Source organism: Xiphophorus hellerii, chromosome 19, assembly GCF_003331165.1.
Source record: "Xiphophorus hellerii strain 12219 chromosome 19, Xiphophorus_hellerii-4.1, whole genome shotgun sequence".
Lineage (NCBI taxonomy): Eukaryota > Metazoa > Chordata > Actinopteri > Cyprinodontiformes > Poeciliidae > Xiphophorus > Xiphophorus hellerii.
In genome coordinates this window covers 28,327,683-28,346,601 of record NC_045690.1, presented here as the reverse complement: position 1 = coordinate 28,346,601, position 18,919 = coordinate 28,327,683, and the positions used below count along the sequence as shown (strand labels likewise).

The window sequence follows — 18,919 nt, the reverse complement described above, 5'->3', positions numbered from 1 at the left end:
CCTGAAAGAGCGAGTGTATGGCAATGAGTGAGCAGACCACAGTCAGAGTGCCAAACAACTGATCCGCCTGGTCACACCGCTGTAAACACAATCCTATTTGAGCTCTTCACAAGAAGCATGCAAAGGTAATAAAACAAAATAACACAGAGACCTTAAGGAATATGGCCATATTTTTCTAAAAGCAACAACTTCGAACCTGAACAGTCAGCTGAACTAGAACTCTACGTTTAAGCTATGGGCTTGTTGTACTTCCTCATGCTTTGGAAGCAAAAAGCCCAAACCGTAATCTCCCCAATTACTTGGTCTCTGTTTGACACTAACGACAATAAACACACATAATATACGTGAAAATATGTACAAAATAAGGTAAAAAAAACATTGTCCGTTAGAATGGATTAAAATGTTTAGATAGTAAATAGCACATTTTTATAAGAAAAATGTCAGAATATTGCATACTAGCATAAGCTAAAAAGTTAATATTAGCCACAAAGTTTAAAGAAAGTAAAACTCACCTTCGTATCTGTGAATGTATAACGAGGCGAACATCTTAAAACCTTTCTTCAGCTTATTTGTTAGAGCTTCGGATCGACGTACATCGTTAATTTTTACATTGGCAAAGCCCTGCAAGCACCTAGTATAAAATGCCATTGTCAATAGACCAGAAATGACCGAGCCGCTTTTCCCCAAACGCGGAAGCTGACCTGCAAATAGCAGTGAGTGGCAACTTTTTTTCATCGCAGATGCAACATATGTACAGCACATGTGTCAAACTCAAGGCCCGCGGGCCACATGTGGCCCGCTACGTCATTTTATGTGGCCCTCTCCCCCCACCACCGTTTTACATCCCCATTGATTGACTTCAAATAAGTTTTGAGCACGAATAGACTACAAACTACATCTCCCATAATGCCTTCCGATTCTTACCAGCCAACATTACGGCTTCTCGCCACTAGAGTGCAGCAGAGTCACCTCAAGCTGATTATTAATTTTCCCAGCGAATAAAACTGAAACGTCGACAAGCTAACAAGCTAAAGAGCGAAGTTCCGTGATGTTTCAATCCAGGACTTTTACCGTCTACTGCCCCCTGATTTGATGCCACAGCTGTTTTGTCCATGTTTGGAAGCACCTATCTGTGCGAACAGATGTTTTCAAAAATGAATTTAAACAAGACCAAGACCAGATCGCGCATTACTGATGAAAACCTACACGCCGTTTTGCGGATTTCCTCAGCACAAGAACTAAAACCAGACATCGACGAACTGACCAGGGGAAAACATTGGTAAGCACGAACAAACTAAATTTAAATAGAATGAATGTAAAACCAAAACTCAGTATACAGGAATATGCATATAGTTTATTGATTTTGCTTGTTTTGTGTTTATTTACAGAACACAACACAATGAGGATGTGTGTGAGTTGGTGACAGGGTGAAGAGGATCAGCTTTGTGTTCAATTACAGGCAACATCACCTCATTGTTTTGTTCTCATGTGAAATACATGTTCGTTGTGTAAGAAATAGCGAAAAAGTTTTGTGAATGAAGTTGAGAGTTAATATCAAAACTTGTTTTTATTCTTTGTCTGCTTATCTTTAAAGCAGACAAAGATTAATTTTCCCAGCGAATAAAACTGAAACATCGACAAGCTAACAAGCTAAAGAGCGAAGTTTAGCTGAGCAGATTAAAAATACTGAGCATATTTTTAAACTGCTCAGTTTAAAAATATTGTAATTTTTAAACTGAGCAGTAATTTTACATCCATGCAAACTCAAATGTAATATTTAAAACTTGAATACATAAAATCAGTTATTTAACAATATGAGGTGTTTAATTTATTTTTAACATTGTATTTTCATACATTTATGCTAGTGTTGCCCAAGTCTAGTTTTCCAGACCTATAACTCTGCAACTTTAGATGCGTTCCTTCTCTAACACGCCTGGATCATTGACTCATTCATAGGCCTCTACAGAACTGAGTTGCTGCTAATGAGGGAAGTCAACTTTTTGTCTGGGGTATGTTTTAGCAGGGACGCATCTAAAAGTTGCAGTCTGGAGGACTGCACTTGGGCATTCCTGATTTATACCCTCAATGTGGCCCGTTGAGGGTGGCCAATATGCTGAAGTGGCCCTCGGTGAAATTGAGTTTGACACCCCTGCCGTACAGCTAGCTTTGCTAACATCACGTCCACATAGCTTACCTTTTTTTAAGCTTCCTTTCCAAGTGATGATAACAGTTGGACTAGTCCCCACCGTCTGTGAAAGCGAAGTGCTGCTGAATTTACATGTCGCCATATCTGATGATTTATATAGTGGAATTGGTCTAAGCGGGCACATACAGGGGGGGCTGAGGGGCGAAGGGGGCTTGAGCCCCTTCCCCTTTTATCCTTGATGCCCCTAGTGTCCTTTTTGAGTTTTTTTGTTGTTGTTTTTTGTTTGTTTTTTTAATGTTTTTTTCAATTTTTTAAATCAGTGCATCAGGAGGCCTGCTTGTGCTCCTCATCACTAATATTTAGCTAAATATAATAATTTAGCAAAGTAAACTAGTCTGGCTGCTCTCAGTCTAATAATGACTCTCAGAGCCTCCATGTTGTTCAGACTCCGGGTCCATGGTGAGGAGGAGGAGGCGTATTTTCTGATACGCCATATGATGCACAGGCTTCGACTGGATTTTCGACCTTTGAACAGCTCTATGGGCGCCAAGTGAGAGGACCATTGGACCTCCTGAAGGACTACTGGGAACATCCTGAATCAGTGGAGGAAAACATCGTGGCATATGTGGTCAAGATGCGACAGAGATTGGAGGAGATGACAACTCTGGCACAGGAGAGCATGAATACGGCACAACAGAACCAGAAAAGATGGTATGACTGGAAATCTAAAGAGGGTCCTCAAACCAGGCCAGCATTGCTGCCACCAACCTCAGATGACAAGCTGCTTGCCAAGTGGCAAGACCCATATGAAACGACTCGACAAGTGGGTAAGGTCACATGTGAACTGTTTATGCCTGACAGAGTGAAAAAACATCATACATTTCATGTGAATTTGCTGAAAGAATTCCAGATGCTTCAGAGACCAGTGCAGCAGCTCTTGATTTGTGAGGTTCAAGATGAGGAGGTGAAGGAGAAGTTTTTGCCCTCTAACAAAACACAGCTCAGTGTGGTTGATCTGTCTTATCTGTTAGCAGCCCAGCAGGAGGAGGTTGCAGCTCTGCTGGATCCTGAACTCTTTTTAAGAGACTCTAGGTTTTACAGACCTGGTACAACTTGATATCTATCTCAAGAAAGATGCTCCAGTTCGGCAGAAGAGCTACAGGATTCCTGAGCGGTTGGTGCCAGAGTTGAAGAAAGAGATCAACTTTATGTTGGATCTTGGCATCATTGAAATATCAACTAGTAAATGGTGCAGCCCTGTGGTTCTCGTAGCTAAAAAAGATGGTTCACTGAAATTTTGTATTGACTTTCGTTATCTGAATTCTCTGTCTCAGTTTGATCCATATCCTATGCCCAGAATAGATGACCTGTTGGAAAGAGGGTCTTTGTGTGAAGCTAAGTTTTAACTTGAAATTAGTTGATTCTCATGGTTGGCTCTGTATATTTCTGAGGGTTTTTTGGCTTCAAAATGGCGTGTTTGGTAACATATGATAAGAATAATTAAAACTTCTCAATGTTTGATATTGTCTAGCAAATTTTTTTCCATCAGGCTACATGGCTGCTGCATTGATATATCAATGAGCTGATCTAAGCTGTAGTTAGGGATTTGTTGTTTGCTGCTGATCATTTTGTTACTTGAACAAACATTATTTTTACATCAACTTATAAGTTATGTGAAACTTCTGTTAAAGTCATTTCAAGACACAGAATCAACCCAGTACCGGTACCGGTCCACAGTCTCAGGGGAGGAAAACTCATCTGATATAAATGAAATATTTAGCTATTGGAGTTATGCTTAAGAGAAATTAATTTAATCAAAGAATGTCATGAGGTAGGGCTGCACCGATTGCAGTTTTCTGGCCGGTTACCGATTTTTAAAGAGCCTGACCTGCCGATTTTGATTTTGACCAATACCAATTCTTTTGTCTGAAATGTCACTAAAAATAGCAAGAAAGTCACTGAGTTGGCAACAGTGGGGTGAATATTGTTAACTGTAGATGTTCAGACCTGACCTGGTGGGCCGGTGTGTCAAACCTCTCACTGTAGAGCAGAAGAGGAGAGAGGCTGATTTTTAAACCTTTGCTGACAAAATAAGATCAGTGGATAAGATGGGCTTCACATGTAAGTATCAGCCAATCACGCGCCCCCAAAATTAACCCAAAAATCTTATATTTTTTTTATCATATCTTGTTTATCTATGTGAGGCACAAAGTATATAAAAATTAAAATCGGGCAATATCTGTCCAACAATTAGCCACATAACTTTGCAACTGAGTTCTGCACCGTAGAGAAAAGAAAAAGTAAAGCATTAACCTCCAGGTCAGGTCCAACGTGTGTATCCAGCCAGTCCATAAGATGGTCTCAGTTCAGTTCATCCAGGAAGCAAGTGCATCCTTGGGTGATCGAAACAATTGGGTTTTCCCTCCGTGTGCAAAAGACAGAACAGCCGGGTATTGCATGGAGAATCTCATCTCTTTTTTGATAAGAAGTTTGCACACCCGTTAAACGCACGGCGCATCTCCTTGACAGCAGCAGTCATATCCTGTCTGATGAAGACCGTTTGGCCTTCGTATGTGAGTGGAGCCTGCTTCTTTGGCGCCGCCAGGATCCTGGATGTATCTCTGGAGTGACATAGCTTAACAATCACAGCGCGTGGCCGGTGTTCTGACTATCAGTGCTGCCTTGTCAGATTTTCCTACCGTAGCACAGATAGATGGCTAAGTCTATCTGCTGGTGCTACGCGTCCAAAGCTGCTACCGTCATGTTTACAAGTAGAAAACTATAGCAGGTTGTGGTAATGTTAAATATATTGGATAACATTATTTGAGTGACGGGACTGAAGTAGAAGCTTAGGAGTTATGCTTAACTTAGCATTGGAACAATTTATATACACGATGAAACCACAAGAAGATCACTTCCTTCATCTTACTTCCTTCCATCTGAATATCCTACCCGTTGAAAATGAAAAGCTATAGATGTATGCATTAATCCTTTTACTAGAATATCCTACCTGTTAAAATGTATTTTAAATACAGAGGTGTTTGTAAGAATAAAACAGTATCAGACAGGAGAAACAGGTTTTTATTGGAATTAAATTAAACACAGACAACAGATCACCGCAACCCTTCTAACTGCGCAGGTCATTGTGTTCCTGAAATGATAGAATATGATTAATATCCACTAATATTACACGGCTATTACACAGATTCAATCCCACATAGTACCGCTAACATCTATTTAGCAAAGTTTAATAATAAAAAAAGAGTGTAATTAGCCCCTCTTGGAGGCATTAATGCCATGTGTAAAAGTGAAACCACTAAGACAACAGTCACTGTTCAACTTCACAATCAACCAGAATTATATTCAGACAATCAAATGCATAAAATCATAACAGCTCATCATAATCATCAGAAACCAAATCCACAAAGAAGAAATTAATTATCTTAGAAAAATACAAAAATATGAAGACGCGCCTTCGGACACCATTGTGTGGCAGTTAAGACAGTTCCACCCCAAAGATCTGACTAGCTGTTTTAGCTCAATTACTTTTATATAAAGGCCTGTTTCTATTGTCTGATGCGTTGCAGTGTACAGTTTAGAGGTGGACTCAAACAGTCCGTGATGACGAGTTGCTGTTTGCTCTGTGTTCAAGCACATTCATAGAGGTGAGGGGAAAGAAAAGATGTAGAAAAAGTAGACAAGCAAGTAACCACATCCAGGAGAAGATTGTGAAACAAAACCCATTTAAAAATGTGGAGAAGATTCACAGAGAGTGAACTGCAGCTGGACTCGGTGCTTCAAGAACCACCACACACATATGCAAGACATGGGTTTCAGCTGTGACATTCCTTGTGTCAAGCCATTCTAGAACAACAGACGGCATCAGAAGTATCTTGCCTGAGCTAAAGACAAACATTACTGGACAGCTGCTGAGTGGTCCAAAGTTATGCTCTCTGATGAAAATAAGTTTTGCATTTCCTTTGGTTAATTGTAAGGTGATGTTTCACACTGATGACTTGAACTTAACCATTTTGTATTCTTGGTAAATACCACTTGTACCTGTTGAACCTGATGTGTTAAACTGCATGTCAAAATTCATAAATGTAAGGTTTTGTGAGTAAATGTGAGTTTTTCTGTATGTTTATTTAGTTTTCTGTGTCAGTTGAGTTTCCGTGTTGTCCTGTCTACCCTTGATTGATCCCAGCTGTGTCTAGTTCCCTTGATTACCCCACCTGTGTTTTTTGTTCTGTCAGGTCCTTGTCTGGACTGTCTAGTTGTTGCTTGTCTGCCATCTATTGGTTACTGTTTACCAGTTGCTATCAGAGACTAGTTCAGGGGTGGGCAATCCTGGTCCTCTAGGGCCGGTGTCCTGCAACTCTTAGATGTCTCCCTGATCCAACACACTTGAATCCTATAGTTGAATCACCTCCTAAGTGCAGTCAAGTTCTCCAGAGTCCTGCTAAGGACCTCATTATTTGACTCAGGTGTGTAGAAGTACTGATACATCTAAAAGTTGCAGGAGACCGGCCCTCGAGGCCTGGAGTTGCCCACCCCTGGACTAGTTCCTAGTTTTTGCTCCTCTGTGCTGCCTGGATTTTTGTGTTTTTCATCATTAAACCACCATCATCTTCAACTACCTGGGTCCTACCTCATTAATCCTCGCCATCTTCATCCCCACCTCATGACAATAAATAAAAATGGAAAAAAGAGAAGCACATTATATAACGATTTAATGCAAATTGAGTAGAATAATCTAGGATTCCTTAGAAAAGAACCTTTTGCCAATTTGAGCAATAATCTGAACTTGACTGCATTGCTTGATAACTATCAGTTTGTAGTGGATGAACTTGACTATTAATCTGTCTGCATGATTGGATTAGTAGGCCATGACACAACAAGTGTTGTGAATTGGGACTATATAATTAAACTGAATTGAATTAAAAATTATGATCTAAGTCTTTTCCAAATTTCCTAAGTAGAGTTGATCCCAGCATCTAACGTTGGTTAAATGCAAACCTTTACATTTCTGTGGTGCTTATATTCACCACAGAATATATGAGGGATTATGAATATAAGCACCACTGTTGAACTAGAAGAGGGAGTGTGTGCTAAAGCATGACTTGTTTCTAAATTTAGTACCTTGAAGAGGTTTCTGCTAGGCCCTGGTATGGCTCTTACTTCTCCAGTGACAGCCCATCCCATCCAGGATCCCGGCATGCCTCAGGACTGTCAAACTGCTCATCAGGTTTCATTACCAACAACTACAACGGTAACTGTTCATCCACTTTGGAGTTGATTACTGCCTGGACTTCAGTCTGACTGTTACCCTGTCTGAAAAACATCATTTTTCTGTAGGTAAGTACATGTGAGGTTTTCTGTTAATATTAATTATTGGGAGAGCGAAAGCAGCTATTGAAAGACATCGACAATTCTGTACCTTTGATTGTAAAGTTGCTAAAGTAGCTTCTGTGTAATAAATTGTGGTATTGCTATCATGATTTGTGCTTCCTAAGGACAGTTTCTCAGTGATCTTTTTGAACCTGCAGAGCAGCTGTCAGTTTTCTCTTTTATTAAAATGTCCTTTGGTCTTCCTCAAGGACTCAGTAAATGTTTGACATGACTGATCTGAAAACATCCACGTGTTTTCTGTTACTATTCTTAACTGCTCTGAGCTTAGTGAGAGCAACACCATCTCATTTTACTGCGATCAGAGGGAAAGCACTTAGTTCCTCTAAATAGTATGGAATCAGGACCAATCACTACATCAAATGTTCTATGTTCTTTCATGTAGTTTGAAAAGTAACATTATCTCTGTTACTACAGACTACAGAAGTATAAATAAGGATTATCTGGTTGTTTGTAGATCAACAAATTCATAATTATGTCTTATGACTGGACAATACTTTGTTCCAGCTTTCTGTCTGTTATTTTGAAAAACAACTAAAGATTGGACGGTGAGCATCTTGGTGCATTTACATCTCAACACATACTCATTTTGATGCAATTCTAGATTGGATCATTGTAACACAAGACTTATGTCAGACTGTTATTTTAGAAGGGAAAAATCATTCACCTTTTAGGGAATCCGAACATATAAGCGAACCTGTTATTGCAACAATTATATAACTATTGACTTTGGACAAAATCAGCTATTCTTCCTTGGGTCAGTGTACACAAAAAAAGACAAGATTAGATTTACGGAAAATCATATTAAAGATCAAGGATTAAAATAACACATTCTATTTTTATCACTTTTAAAGAAAAACATGGTTTAGTTTGAAATAGGAAAATATGTTAGATTTCCCTTAAATAAATGCATACCTTCATTTAATTTAATGCTGCTAATGTGGCTATAGGAGCTCTTCCATTTCGTGTATGTTGAGTTTTTAATAAGAGTCACAGAAACTGTTTTGGTTGCTCCAGTTTTAAGGGACAAGTTTTTCAGATATCGCGCAGCCTTGCACATATTAACTCTTAAGTAGACAAAGCATTTGATATGGCTTGATGCTTCGCCTAACCGGAATAATAATAATAGAAATAATAATAAAAAACCAGTGTGATGCGTGACTACGAGGACAGTGCGATAGCTCTTCACCAGGCTGAACCTGCATGATGAGGTTAGCATTGGTTCATTAACCACTAAAGCTCCGGCCACCATGACGACATACATAAACTTTACAGGGAAGACAGAGCCACACGCTGGGCAGCGTGTTGAGATGTAAATGTCGCATAATTGTTTGTTCACAAAGATAAATCATTCTCACCACTCCATCAACCCGCACCTCTGAAAGCGCGACTACAAGTTATTTCTGCGGATCACATACAGCTGCACAACCAGAGCTAAAGGGGTGGGTTTAAAACTCTTACCTTGATATAGAGTTCACAAAAGAATCATAATTCCTCACAGCGGGTTGGTGTAAATATCCATACAGGTCAGCCTGTGTCCAGTTTTAGTGAAAGGAGGCTCACGTAAACTTTATAGACATCCAACTGCTGCAGCACGCGGTGTCTCCCGTGTTTATACTTTGTGCATTTAAAGCAGGAGAGCTGTGTGATGGGTCCGCTCTCCTGCTTTAAATGCATAAAGTATAAACCTATCTTTTAGGAATAAATCAGCTCCGCCAGTGAAATGCTGAGAGCAACAGATAAGCTTACAATTCGGCTTAAAACAAACAAACAAAAATAGCGATTTTCTTTTTTTTTTTTTATTATAATTTTCCTAAAAACAAAAACAAGCAACGCTTAGCCTGGAGGTGGGGAGCTAGTAATTCATGGTGGGCTGCCAGGTTTATAATACACTGGAGGAAACACTGTTTTTAAACTTGATACATTTATAAATGGCAAAGAAGGCTTTTAAAATCCTTTAAAAGAACAGATTTATATTTGTTTTCCATATTTACCCCACTTTTTATCATTTAGACATTGTTTTTAAACTTAGATGATATTATTATTAAATTAGTTTAATACTCAAGTTTGTACTGTGTAGCACAGCTTTATCCAGGGCTGTTTGGTTTTAATTAGATCCTGGCAACATGCATATGAATGTTTGCTGTCATGTCCCAAAGGCTTTGGAGAAATCTTCCTGAATATTAGGCATTACAGAAATGGAGCCTAGGTGTAAATTCAAACTGGAAAACTCTCCAGCCTCACATGCACCATCCAATCACCGAGTCATCTGCTGTCAGCCTATTAGCATATGACCAAGCCCCATCTTCGCCAATCACCTATCAAGCTCCCACTTATATGGCAGTATCCACTCTGCAGCCGTGCTCAATCCGTTCATTCGCACGCCACAGCTTCTCAGCTGGCTATTTCACCTGATCCTTTTCTTCGAGGATCCCCATCCTTCCATCTCTCATCCTGCCAGCAGAAGAGCTGCTTAGCAGTGCATTCTGGCCCTTTTTCCCCTGTGACGCTCCTCAGACTCAAGGGAATTTCTCTCAACCCCAGCCTCGAATCATCTCAAGCAACTTTACCCGCTGCTCTCTCGCCTGACTAGGATTCATTGTTCACCACCGTATCCATGGTCCGTCTCCAACAAGCGTACCCAAGGTCTCGCCGCAAGAATCTACATCGCCGTTCCCTCCCACCTCATCATTCATCATTTCTCCATTCCACTACCATCATTCATCACATCTTCTTTCTACCTGTCCCCTGCTTTGGTTCATCCATGTCAACAGCTTCCCTCACAGCTGCTGTCAGCCCGCTCATCAGCACCTCTCCTTGGATTTCTCACGCTACGCATGCCTTGGGCTGTCAGTGTAAGTCATAGCCTTCACATGTCCCATTCATTTTTCACAACGCTAGGACACGCAGGCACTTTTAAGTAATCTTTCACCTTCCCGAATTTGCAGGCCCTATTCGCATGCACTACTCAGGCTGCGCTTCAAACTCTTCAGGAATTTTTACGGAATAATAATAATAAATAAATTTATTAATTAAGAAGTACATAGATTAATTGTAGCAACTATCTTTCGCTGTGTAATATAATTACTTATGCTACCAAATTGACACTACTGAATGAGATGCGTGTGTTGCGGAAAGTGCCTCCACTGTACTGTATGTGATGATTAGCCCAGTGAGTATTGTGTATGTTGTGTGTGGGTGAGTGAGATGTGTGGCAACCGTCCTCCGGTCAGAAGGGGGTGCTGCGTGCTGAGACCCACGTCTCAGCATGTTTTAGGAGCAAGTGAGAGACGGTATGTGTGGCAGAATGAGTGTGGACGACGACCGGAGCAGCAGCTATTAAGAAAAGTCTGTGGAGTCTTCACCTGTTAGCCGGAGCTATTAAAGTTAATCTCCAACCACCTCCGTGCCACCACGTGGTCTATGTTCAGGGCGAGTGAGGGAGTTAACTTTCAGTTTCAAACAACCTAAAACATTCGAACACCACACAAATAGGAGAAAGACAAGAGAGTTTTAGATTTACTTGCAGCAATGAGAACAGACAGGATCGTGCTTCAGTTACAATCTCCCACCGTTCTGAAGCACGTGCTACCACACCCTTTCTTTTTATTTCCTTAATTGTCCCTAGTTACATACGTAGCTTATTCTGTTATCTTGAGTTAATCATGTAGCATTGCTGCTTCTTCTGTTCTCTTGAGTCACAGGCGTGTTGCACCTATGGGCTGACGTAGTGCAGAGTTCAAAGTGCAGAGTTCAGTTCCTGTTTGCTTCCTTCTGCAGGCGGTTGAGTTCAGTTCCTGTTTGTAGCTGCAATGCAGGAACTGATGAACTCACAGAACAATAGGAGCTGTTGCAAACAAAACAACTTCACACAACAAACACAGCAAACTTAAGATTACATATACTAAATATTTCTAACATTAACCCCAAAGTGGAGACTTCGGCCCTGGAGGAAGATCTCCCCTGTGTCTTCTGACCATGGTCAAAGGACTGAGCAGGAACGGTTAACACTGGTGACCACGAAGGGACCTCTTTGCCTTGCTGGACGAGTGGTGAGCACCGAGTAAGAGAGATAATAGCGGCTAGCAATAAAGCCAAGAGACTGCACATTAGCCCATTGCTTAGCAACCGCAAGATGGATGCCGCCGCCCTCCAGCCCCAGGAAAATTATGGGCTTGAAAGTGATTATTCCAACCCGTTTATGACATTGGATATGTCTTCCGAGGGTGCAGAGTGTAGAAAGGCTACCAACGATGTGACGGTGGGTGTAGCAGCTCCCCAGCAGTTGAATTAACCAGCCAGTCTCGACGGGTGAATTTAGCGTTTTTGTTTTCTTCGGGTGATTCAGAATCACCACAGTCACCACAGTCACCTTAGTCACCGTGAAAACTAAAATATATGCAAATATTAGAATACAAACATAAACTTACAATACAAACAACAAAACAAAACGTACCTCGCTGCTTTCACTGGGGAACACTAAGTGTTGATTTATTCATGCTACTCAGCTTGACAGTTCAAGTCATTGATTGACATGACGATTCTACCAGCTTTTAAAGGGCCTGCCCTCATTAGTTACGGCAGCCCAAGAGGTACAACAAAAAACCCCCCCAAAACATTACAAAGTACAAATACCATCAAACAAAACAAAACAAAAAAAAAAACAACAACAAAAATGCTAATCAAAACAGACAAACATCCATAAACAATCTGCGTCATACTTAATTTAGAAAATTCTTAATTTACTTTAGTCTACTATCCGTTACAGTGGGGAAATGTGAACATTACAACTGTTACGGTCCAACCAGTAAGGCACAAGGACAAAGGCATATATAAAAAATTATTTTCTATTTATTTTTCCAAAAGTCTTAACAAAAGCCTTTCAACAACAAATCTCAAAAATATAACAAAATGGGCCCAAAAGAAATCAACTAAAGCACACCTAACATTATAACATTATCACCTAACAAACCAACAACTGACCTCACACAATGAACACTAGTGATAGGTCCGGCAACACTGATGCGTCGGCGCATGTGTCAAGCCCATAGACCAAAACCCGTGTCGGTGCGCGTATTGATTTCAGCAAGTCACGTGACCGATACAGGAACTGTTTTGAAATGACGTTGACGCGCCAAACTGTGTTTATAAGGAAGCGAATCTGTCAACAGGATGCATTTGCCAAAAAGATTCTTTATCTTTTATTGTACGGCGTCAACTATGGAACCTCAAGGCAAACGAAAGTTTTCCGCAGTGTGGGACCATTTTGATCTTACATCGGAAAACAAGGTATTTGTTTTCATTTCGTTGTTTCATCCTGTTCTTTTCAGTTTGTACTTGATCTATCTGAATCCAAATTCAGCTGAAATTGAGTCTTACTTTACTTTCATATTATGTTCTGCAGGTTAAGAGTCGCATATGTTTGACAGAAATGTCTTATTTAAATAAATTCACCTCCTCAATGCTGAGGCATTACAGGGCAAAGCATGAGAATGCAGTCCCAGATACAACTAGGATAAATTCAGGTATACAGCCATTCTACAAATTACTCAGTTGCCTTTTATAAATTATTTCATATAAATGTATTGTTTACTTAATTTTTTTTTACAGCAGGAGTTGTGTCAAAAAAACAGAACAGACTAAATTACAAAATGTTGGAAAAACTTATTTTTTTGAATGAAAATTTGTGGGGGAAAAAAACCAAAAAAAAAGTCCACAAGCGTCCTCATTCCAAACATGTTCACTTTCATTTTCATCACTTGGTACATGTTCACATTATTTATTGACTGTATCAAAGAATATCAAATATATTTTGAATTTAACTGAAGATATGAAATAATACAATATATAATATACAATAAAATACAATGACTTAAATCTTATTGTATAGACTAGGTCATCAAATCAGTCTGTCAACTACGTTGCCTGTAGAGATTTTTAATGTCCAGGAGGTGTCAGTATTCACCTATTCACCGTATTCAGTGACGCAGCATTGACACAGTATCGATACAGTTTTGCTATGGGTCGAAACGATACATGACGCCTCATTTACCCATCACTAATGAACACACAGGGGAATTTATACACAAAGGCTATTCTACACAAACGAGGAGGGGTGAGAAATGAGACAAAAACAAACAATGCATAAACATACAGTAAATAAGTAATTCAAACCAACACATTTTGACTACAAAACAACTATGAAAACAAAACAACCTAACACCAAAATTGTTTAAGGAGTTATGCTATTAATAGAGAGAGAGGCAGGTCCTTTAACATCAAGTCCCCTGTTTCCAGCAGCCTGATGGTTTGTTCCACTTCCTGGTTTGACTGATAACCAGTCCTCTCACTCAGCCAGTCCTTCAAACTCAGCAAAACAAAATAGTTAATAATTCAAATAAACAAAAGGAGTTTACTAAATGTGTGCACCCATAATAGTAAACCACCTAATGCAATAAACACAAAAAGAGTGAAATTATAAATATATTGTGTGAAAACATTGAAATAAATACTAACACTGGGGAAATGATGGAGGAACCTCCACAACAACCCTTTTCTGTATGATGAACGCTGTTTTAGCTCACACGCTAAAGAAGGGGACATGTTTGCAGCACACCACGGTTTCGCTCAGTCACAGGTTAGCTCTACAAACCCATTCGTTGATCCTGAATGTCAAGTTTATGGCCATGTGGGGAATGCAGACGACAGCATACATTACTATCCAGTCCCCATGTTTCAAATAAAAGATAATTATTCGGACTGCAACCCATTTGCTTCTTTCATACAAAGCTTTGTACACAGCAAGCCGGCCCCATTTAACCCGGTGGCACTTCCCGCCGTGCAATGTACCTCTTCCCATAACCTGGATGACTTTGCATCTATTGCTGAACCCCTTCATAATCTAACCAAGAAAAATGCTCGTTTTCAGTGGCATGCTGAGCACCAGGCTGCTTTCGACAAGTTAAAGTGTCGCCTCATCTCAGCCCCCATTCTCGGCTATCCCCTGGACTGCAGTGAAATGATACTTGAAACTGATGCGAGTGACACTGGCATCGGTGCTGTACTGTTGCAAATGCAGGAGGGTGTGGAACGAGTGTTGGCTTATGACAGTCGCAAGTTGGCAAAGCCTGAACAAAACTACTGCACAACAAGACGTGAACTTCTGGCCATAGTGGATTTCACATCCCATTTTTGTTAGTATCTCCTCGGCTGGCCCTTTAAGGTGCGTACATACCACAGCAGCTGCGCTGGCTGACCAAAATGAGAGAGCCAGAAGAACAGTTAGCTTGATGGCTTGAGAAGCTAGCTGAATATGACTTTGAGATTATCCGGGTCGACAGCACACCAATGCTGACAGTCTCTCCAGGAGACCCTGTCGCTAGTCCTGCCATGTAAAGTGCAGAACCTCTCCACATCACCCAAAACCATCACCCCATCAGGCTGTCCAGTGTGAGTTGAGCTCCCACCACAGCGGTTTGTCCAGTGGGGGTCAGTCAAAACACCCTCACATCAGATACAGAGACTTTAGACCAAAACATTTCCACTGATACAACGTGCATCACAATGTTCAAACTGATGGATGCACTGTGAAATTGACTGAGAAAATATATGTGGCTAAGACTCTTTGTTTCATGGCTGGACCATGAGGGAGCTGAGCCAGGCCCAGGATGTTGATGTGGACATTGCACCCATACGCAGCTGGACGAAGGCCAGTGATAAACGTCCCCCTTGGTCTATCGGTTCTATTGCCTTGATGACATCCAATTCTACCAAATTCTACCAATTCTACAAATTGTGCTGCCACGTAAACTACAACTTGACGTGATGAGACAGATGCATGAGCGGTCAGTCGGTGGACATTTTGGTGTAGAGCAGACCCTGACCAGATTAAGAACCCGATACTACTGGTACCACATGAGGGAGGATGTTGCCCTCTGGTGTAAAACCTGTGCCAGCTGTGCATCAAGGGCTCGACCCCAGAAGACACTGCAAGCTCCTATGGGAACAGTCCAGGTAGGAGCTCCTATGGAGTGCATTGCACTGGATATTATGGGACCACTAAATTAGACTGAGCATGGACACCGCTATGTGCTTTTGATACAAGATTACTTCACAAACTGGACTGAAGCATTTTCTATTCCATATGCGCGAGCTGTGACCGTTGCCAGTATCGTTACTATACGATACTGGCTAGTATTACTAGTGAGTGGGTGTGCCGCTATGGAATCCCCCAAGAGCTACACAGTGACCAGGGACACAATTTTGAGTCTGAGGTGTTCCAAGGGATGTGCAGCTTGTTTGGGATAGACAAGACTCACACAACATCATTCAGGCTGCAGTCAGACAGTCAGGTCGAGCGTTTCAACACCACCCTCCAAAAGAGGGTGGATTGGGACAGCACACTGCCATTGGAATTGGGACCTGATGATTCCTTATGCTGTTGTGGCATACAGGGCAACCAAACATAATGCTACAGGCTTCTCTCCAAACTTTATGATGTTGGGCCTAGAAGTAAGTGAACCAGTGGACCTTGTCGCAGGTTTGCCTCCTGATCCGGAACACCAACCCACTGCTCCAGAGTATGTGCAGCAGATGCGGGAACGGTTGGAGCTGGCTCACCAAATCGCCCTGGGGAACTCAGTCACACGTGCAAAGAGACAGTATGACAAGAACTACTGCCACACACAGTATAAAGTTGGAGACCCTGTTTGGTATCTCATTAAAAGGACACATCATGTCAAAGAACAAAGTCAAAAAGTTCCTCCCATCATATGAAGGACCACACTTCGTCCTAGGCCAACTAGATGACCTTGTTTACCAGATTCAAAAGAACCCAAGGTCCAAGGTGAAAGTTGTCCACCGTGACCAGCTAAAGCACTACCGCAGCCTGAAGCCCCTGGACAACACATGGGTCTTGGACCAAAGTCAACGCTGGGAACCTACGGAGAATCCACCACCAATCTTAGAGGAGGACTCAGCAGACTGTGACCTGGATCTGCAGGGCTTGTTCTCTGATGCAACCATTGGGGGAGCTGGCTGTTTCCTGCTGCCTACCTCAACTGCACAAACACATCCCAATCCAGGTGTGTTTGTACCATCCTCCCCTTCCCATGTCAACCATGAGGATGGTGGGGGTGCGGTGGGATATTCACCTCCTCTGGGCCCGCTGGTTTGACGGTCTAGGCGTCGACGCAGAGCACCGGACCGGTACGGCACATGGATAGTTCCAAGTAGGACCATGGACTCAGTTTAAGGTTCTAGCTATTCTAGTGTCCTGCGAAGTTAGCTAAAACTATTCAACAAGGCCACATGTGTCTGTTTTCTTTATTACTGTTCAGTTGTTCAAACTTCAAAGAAAATTTAACTGAAGAGCAAATGGTTTATCTAAAAGAACATGTTTTGCTGTATGTTTTTCATACCTGATAGAGTTCAGTTAGTGTCCTGCCTGGTCGTCATAAATGCCCCTGAGTAATTTCTTTCCTAGACTATGGCATGTAAAGCTTAATTTTGCACATGTAGGTACACCTTAAATGAGCTAATTATCTCACTGGGATATGTGGTTTGATGCTATACCTCACCTATATGTAATGATGATTGACACAGTTATCTCTTGTTAGCTATAGGGATTGTATATCAATTTTATGCATTGTAAGGCTGGAGTGGAATTATTGCTTAATTGCCACCCAGAGTGGGGGTAGTTTTGCGGAAAGTACCTCCACTGTCTGTGATGATTAGCTCAGTGAGTATTGTGTATGTTGTGTGTGGATGAGTGAGATGTGTGACAGCCGTCCTCCGGTCAGAAGGGGGCGCTGCGTGCTGAAACCCGCATGTTTTAGGAGCGAGTGAGAGATGGTATGTGTGGCAGAATGAGTGTGGACGATGACCGGAGCAGTGGTTATTAAGAAAAGTCTGTGCAGCCTTCACTTGTTAGCTGGAGGTGGTTGGAGTTAACCTCCAACCACCTCTGTGCCACCGCGTGGTCTATGTTCAGGGCGAGTGAGGGAGTTAACCCCGAAGTAGAGACTTCGGCCCTGGAGGAAGATCTCCCCTGTGCCTTCTGACCATGGTCAAAGGACTGAGCAGGAACGGTTAACATGTGTTTATGACCCATTAGCATCAAATGCAGGGCAGTCGATAAATGAAGGGGGGCAGGGGGGATGCGCGCAAAGGACAAATCAAATGCTATAATTTCTTAATAGTTGGTCGAGAGAAAACTAACAAGTAAAATCGAGGCAGATGATAAAGTAAGCTTTCAGAAACTTAATACAGCTGTTTGAACAGGAGGTTGTGCTAGGTACAGAGACACTTTGCTAAAAATAACCTGGCATTTACATATGTGGCAAAGCCGTTCGCAAGTGTTATGCCGGCTGAAGAGAGATGATCTGCGCTGACTGCAAGTCGTAAATTATTTCTTTAGCCTAATTGTGATTTTTCCCTCAGTTGTGAAGGCGACATGCGCAGTTTTGTGGCTGCTGACAGAACATAAAGTTGACTGATATCGCACATCTCAGTAACAAGTCAGCTCAAGTCCTTTCACCAATTGGTAAACACAGGCACGTGCAGAGGGGGGGGCTTGAGCCCCTTCCCTTTTTATCCTTGATGCCCCTAGTGACCTTCTTGAGATTTTTTTTTCCAAAAAATTTTTATTTTTAATCTGTATGTCAGAAGGCCTGTTTGTGCCCCTCAGCAATAATATTTAGCTAAATATAATAATTTAGTAAAAATAAACTAGTCTAGCTGCCCTCAGTCTAATAATGACTCTCAGAGCCTCCATGTTGTTCAGACTCCGGGTCCATGGTGAGGAGGAGGAGGCGGATCTGTGTCCTTTAACTATCCAATTAAGGGCAAGAATATTTTTTCATACATTGGTTTGTGAATAAAAACGTAGGTCTGATGCTGACGTTAGAAAAACTGTTTCTATTTATACTTTTATAATCGTCCTTGCAATAGCGGGAAAAAACTCGCCTCACCACTAAACACAGAAATGTTTCGGCTGCAGAGAAAACTTCTGACTTTAACTTCATCATTCTGCTAAAGGCCCGGTTCACTACAGGCAGTCTGAGTCAGTCCACCGACAGATATAAAGAATATCTGTCTTTATATCAGACATCCTGATATGAGACACGGTACCGACTGTCACCGCGAGTCGCAACGCAGATCAAAGCCCAGTACCACCTGGTACCACCTGGTACCACCTGGTACCGGGTTGTACCACCTGGTACCGGGTTGTACCACCTGCTGACTGTTCGCTCTGCTTCTCCTTAACGTTTCTACCAGGCGGTTTAAAGCCGCTGCTGACGGGATCTGGGCTGGAGGTTCGCGGCTGTAAATAGAAGTTATTGCAGAACCTCAAGTGTTAAAGGAAGA

The 18,919-nt window shown here is 41.6% G+C and overlaps 1 protein-coding gene across 7 annotated transcripts in view; it reads left to right on the top strand.

Annotated features, from left to right (window-relative positions):
• The first annotated feature begins 7,405 nt into the window (after positions 1-7,405).
• Positions 7,406-18,919, top strand: part of LOC116708782 (uncharacterized) — a 246,275-nt gene continuing 234,761 nt past the window's right edge. For all 7 annotated transcript variants that reach the window (XR_004336772.1, XR_004336774.1, XR_004336773.1 and 4 more), the window contains exon 1: positions 7,406-7,501. The gene's annotated coding sequence lies outside the window, so the exon portion shown is untranslated. The remainder of the gene's footprint in view (positions 7,502-18,919) is intronic.